General features: G+C 54.9%; 1 non-coding gene across 1 annotated transcript; it reads right to left on the reverse strand.

Moving 5' to 3' along the window:
• Positions 1 to 4,175: 4,175 nt before the first annotated feature.
• TRNAD-GUC (transfer RNA aspartic acid (anticodon GUC)) lies at positions 4,176 to 4,251 on the reverse strand. The gene has a single exon. It is a non-coding gene; the product is annotated as a tRNA-Asp (tRNA).
• Between the last annotated feature and the right edge of the window lie 1,373 nt (positions 4,252 to 5,624).

Raw genomic sequence — 5,624 nt, forward strand, 5'->3', positions numbered from 1 at the left:
GCTCACCCTAACCCTACAACCCTCTCCAAGGCCCTTTCTCACGTTCCCCGTTGGGCTTCCATTTGCCAGTGCCCTTGGCATCGCCGTGTTTCGGACGGAGACTGGGGAGTCTATGAAGAAGATATTTCGGAACAGGTGGCTTCCCCAGGGGCCAGGCTTGTTTAGGACCCAGGTCGAAGGCGCCAACGCCCAGACCCTTCGGTGTCTGCAATAGCTAGGCAGATCCCAGGCAACACCTGCAGAGGATTTACCCTAAAGGGACCTCATTTTAATTTTAAGGAAAAAAAAAAAAAAAGTCTCTTGAAATGATACATTGCAATCAGCTTGATTAGACATTGGCGAGGTAATTTAATAACAAGCACATCACCACCACCTCAGGTTACATAGTACCTGCTAGATATGCCCAGTATGAGAGGCAGATGTCACAGGAGCCCCCAGGAAGGAGGCATCAGCATCTCCATCTGACACATGAGGAAGTCAAAGCTGAGGGAGGTCAGTAAACTCGCCCAGGAACGTCTAGCCAGTGAGCAGTGACTCCCTGTCACGCGTGACTGACTGGTGGGAGGTCCCCATGCTGAACCCTGTGTCCTCGCCCGGCCCTGAAACACACCCACGGGCCTGACTCCGCACTCTTCACAAAGTCACAGGAAAGACCCCGATCACAGCTCTTCAGTGAGATGGGAATGCCTTCGCTTGGACGTGACTAGCAGGCGGGAGGGCATGTGAAGGTCCCTATGCTCTTGAGAGGTTTGTTCCTACACCTCAAACTCCATAAGCCTCCGGATGAGATTGGTCAGGGATCTCCAGAGAACACAGAACCAATAAGGTATATCAATATCTATAAAGAGAAAGGTTGATATTAAGGAATCGGCTCACACCATGGTGGAGACTGCCGGTTCAAAATCTGCAGAGCTGGCCAACATGGTGGAGCCCCAGGGAAGACCTGCAGTTCATGTCTGAAGGCTGCCTGGGGGCAGAATTCCCCTTCCCTTGGGGGAAAATTAGTCTTCTTCTTTTTTTTTTTTTAAGGATATCAACTGATTAGACAAGGCCTACCACATCATGAAGAGTAATCTGCTTTACTCGATACCTACTGATGTCATCAAAAAATATTTTCGCAAAAAAAAAAAAAAATCTTAAATAGTGTTTAACCTGTTCTCTGGCTACCATGGCTTAGACAAGTGGACACATGAAATCACCCATTACAGGGACTTTCTCCACCCCTGCTTCTATGTTAGACGTATGGGGACACATGGTTCCAGGGATGTGAACAGGAAGGCCCAGGTGGCATCTTTCAGCACCTATATGTGTGCCCAGTACAACCAATAATTGGTCTCACAGCCATTCTTCTCAGATCAATAATGTATTATCCGCTTGGAGCTGGGCTGTCAGCCTGTCAAAGGGGAATATCAGACCTTTTGCAACCTCTTTGAGCTGAGACCTGTGGTCGGTTCCCGCTTCTGAAAGTTTCTGCTGTGGGGTTTGGCCACTGGTGGAGACCCAGGCCTGGCTGCAGTCAGTCCCTCCCCAGGGAGCTGCCCGACTATCCTGATGTCGTCAGGAAGTGGAGAAGGGTTTATGTGATCACCCCCAGTATTGTTTTCAATGTCACCGTTTCCTCGCGCCCTTCCGATGTAGGGAACTGGTCTGCAGACACACAGGATTTCTCCAGTTAATCAGCACAACCTTTCACCTCGACTTAGGCAGGCAACAGAAACATTGACCCCGTGGGGAGAGGGTTTTACGAACTTCCGGCAGACTACTGGACTTGGCATAATCTTTGGATCAAAGATCGCTGTCTGTGAGCCAACCAATGCGTGAGTGTGAAGTTTATTTTTTAAAACAGCTCCCAGACACGCCGCAGCATGCTAATAAAACCAGGGTCATTTACATTCAGGGTTAACCCCACCGTCCTTGGTGGAAAAATGCCCTTCAGATGCCTGTCTGCAGATGTCGCTGACCAGTTTCACCGTTCAGTTTTCCATGTGGGATGTAAGATCTCCGCCATTCCTCCTGCCTGCTTGGGACCGGGCCCACTGCCTACACACCGCGGTTCTCCACAGCAGCCCGCGTGGACAGAGTCCAATAGCACAAGCCGTCGCCGCCTGGTCCCAGACCAGAGAGGCACAGACACTTGCCCCAGTGCCAACGCCCCTTTAAGAACTGCATTTTCCCTCCACGGGGGCGCGGCTGCGTCTCCCTGAGACACCTAACAAGAGCTCCTAACAAGAGCGAGGTCTAACGAGAAGGAAGCAGGGCAGAAATCTAGCAGACACTCTTTCTGATCTGGCTTCTGAGCCCTTGAGCTTGCCTTTGGGGGCCCCCAGGGGTGCCGAGAGCTTCATGTCTGATGGGGCCAGGCTGCGCCTGTGACAGCTGTGTGGTCCTGGGTGGAGGAGGGAGGATAGACCTGTGGCCTCAGCCCCTGCACCATCAAATCCCACGGCAGTCAGTGGGCTTCCATGGGTCCTGTGCGCATCGGAGACTGGGAGCAGCGTGGTGACCATGCACATGAACAAGGAACCACGTGGGACGAAGATGGGGTTGCCGCCTCCAAGGCGCCATTCAGAGGAGGTCTGTTCTCTCTGTAACCCCCGCAGGCTGGAGCTGGCCGGCCGGTCCTCCCACAGATCACTATTTCCTGGGATTCTGTTCATCCTGGGTTCTTTCTCCTTCTGGCTTCCCCAGCCCAAATCCCTGGGACCCTCCCTCTCCAGGAGTTCCTGCTGAGATGTGGGGTTCTGCGGTGCTCCTCTGGGGACCTTCCTGAGGCCAGGAAATGAGTCTGCCCATGAGAATGAGCCCTGAGGGGCTGGGGGCCGCAGGGGCTCAGGGAGCTGCCAGGACACAGCTCATTCCCCGCCTATGACATCCTGCTCTTTTCCTCAGAGATGGTCGCTGTGCCACCCACAAAGACGTCCGACGGGCACGGCGTCCACCCCGTGGAGCAGCAGGGGAGACTGTCACCCCCAAGACCCCCCTAAGGATGCCCTTCAACCTCTTTGGGAAAGTTGATTCCCCTTTCTCCCCATCATGACCTACGGCAGTGTCCCCTTGTCCCCGAGACCCCTAAACTTGGCCTGGCTCAGAAGGCCAGCTTTGCAGCTCCCCGGAAGGTGGGCGCTGGGCGCTGCCTAGCCAAAGTGACTCTGGTGGGCAACACCTTCCACTGGACTCACGGGCTCCCAACAACCTCGTTCTGCTACAGTGAAGGGAGGGGGCTGGCATCACCACCAGACTCCCTACCTCCCCCTCCTCCCATCCCCCGCCCTCCACCCCAAAAGGAATTAAGCAACAGTTCTTCTGGTATGAGAAAATTTTAGAAAAGAAAGGAAAATGCAGGAGTGTCCGTCAGCCGCCAGCCCTGGAGCCTGTCCTGTGCAGGAGGCTGAGACGGCTGCAGCCTGCTGGGGGGGGGGGGGGTTAGAAACCAGAGCTTGCACAGGGACTGAGAAAACAGGGTGTGTGGGCACAAGCAAGGGTCTAAGTGTGTGACCCTAACCAAGGAGGAGAAGCCTGAGAGCCCTCTGGCCAGGATGCTAGGGGTTGACCCCAACCTTCAAAGGACGGCTCTGGGGTAGGGAGCGGCCCCCACCTTCCCCACAAGGTCAGGGTCAAGTCTGGGTGCGCAGGCCGCCCTGGGGAGGCCCCTGCCAGCAGCATTTCTGCGCTGACATATCAATCAGGGGACAGCCGACTCCTGGCTCCAGGAAATAAGAAGAGGCCGTGTTTGCAAAGGTCCCGCCGACGGTGGTAAACGGAGCGGCTTGCTTATTAAACACGAGGAACAAGCCTCTGCTGGCTCCGAGGCGGTGGGCGGAAAGGGCACGGGAGTTTTTTGTTTTTGTTTTTTTTGTTTTTTTTTTTTTGTAATTTTCTGAAGCTGGAAACGGGGAGAGACAGTCAGACAGACTCCCGCATGCGCCCGACCGGGATCCACCCGGCACGCCCACCAGGGGCGACGCTCTGCCCACCAGGGGGCGATGCTCTGCCCCTCCGGGGCATTGCTCTGCCGCGACCAGAGCCACTCTAGCGCCTGGGGCAGAGGCCAAGGAGCCATCCCCAGCGCCCGGGCCATCTTTGCTCCAATGGAGCCTTGGCTGCGGGAGGGGAAGAGAGAGACAGAGAGGAAGGAGGGGGTGGGGGTGGAGAAGCAAATGGGCGCTTCTCCTATGTGCCCTGGCCGGGAATCAAACCCGGGTCCCCCGCACGACAGGCCGACGCTCTACCGCTGAGCCAACCGGCCAGGGCCGGGCACGGGAGTTTTAATTAACTTTTTAAATTTCCAGCCTTCGCTGTCAGCTGGCTGCGGAGTGTGAGCCGGAGAGTCCCGCGTCCCGGCCTGCACTCCAGTCGCAGTTCAGTCCTATAGCCACATGCCAGCAGGGTGCTTCAGGTGTGACAGCCAGAGGGCACGCATGCGCTGCTCCCGTCCCCTGCTGCCATGACACCTTTTCCCCTGTCCGCAGCCCTCCTGACGCACAGGCTGTATCCCTCGGAGTCCACTCTCAGGTGCGGTGGGCCAGGCCCCCGCGGGGGCAGCAGCCCTGGGACCCCAGGGAGAGCGCGCTCTTCCCAGATATGGAACCAGTGACATCTGGGTGCTGCTTGATGACTTTTCTTTTGTGTCCCCCCTCCCCCAACCGCCACCCTTTAATTGGCGTGCGAGGTACCGTCCACTGACTCTCGTCTGAGCACAGTGCCTCCCGCACTGAGCATGGAAATCATGCTGTACCAACCCCTCGGGCCTGTTCTTCTTGTCCTCGCTGCTGTCCGTCACCGGAGCTGTGGGCGCAGCGTAGTTTATTCAACTGTCCTGTGGGCAAGCATTTACGTCGTCCCTAACACATTGCAATTAGGGACTGCGCTGTCACCAAGAACCGAGCGCCTGTCTATTTTACATGGCTGGGTACGCCTTCGGCACAAGTTTCTAGAAGAGAGATTCCTGGTTCAAAGAGGAACGGTGGCCGGGTCCTGCGAGGCGTCGCCACCGTCCCCAGCGGCAGCCACTCTGGGTATTGTTGTAATTGGCTCCTGGAGCCGGTCCCCGGTGGCAGATTTGGAGCGAGAATTTATACAAAACTAAAACACCAAATAATGTGGCAAAAAATAAGAGCCAAGCGCTGGAAATTAATGACTTTTCTCCAGAAAAAAAGTTAGGATTTGGCCACCTTCCAAGCTCTCCAGGGGATTGTAACACTGGAACTGGGATGATGGACGGTGACCTTGACTTTGCAATAAATTTGCAATCACTGGTGGCTTTTTTATTTTATTTTTTTTGATTCATTGTTTCTAAAATCTGTTGCTGCGAAAGGAGCCACAGTGACCCCCTCACCCTGCTTCACCCCCATTTGATAGAATGAGAGGCACTTTCAATGAGGAGTTAGGAGTTTCCTCCCCCCTCCCCCCACCAAAGGCAGGGGCAGACTGCTGAAACAGAAGATACATGTTTCCATTTGATTTTGACCTTTAATGGCGATGCCACAGGCAATTATAAAACAAGAATGATACTAATTCATCAAGTCGGTGCAAGGAACTCCAACACAATTTTCGGTTTTCTTTACAACACCTGTTCCATGCCTAAAAGCGGACACGGGCAATCCTCGGTAGGCACGGGTCTCACG

The sequence above is a fragment of the Saccopteryx bilineata genome, chromosome 3 (assembly GCF_036850765.1).
Source record: "Saccopteryx bilineata isolate mSacBil1 chromosome 3, mSacBil1_pri_phased_curated, whole genome shotgun sequence".
Taxonomy (NCBI): Eukaryota; Metazoa; Chordata; class Mammalia; order Chiroptera; family Emballonuridae; genus Saccopteryx; species Saccopteryx bilineata.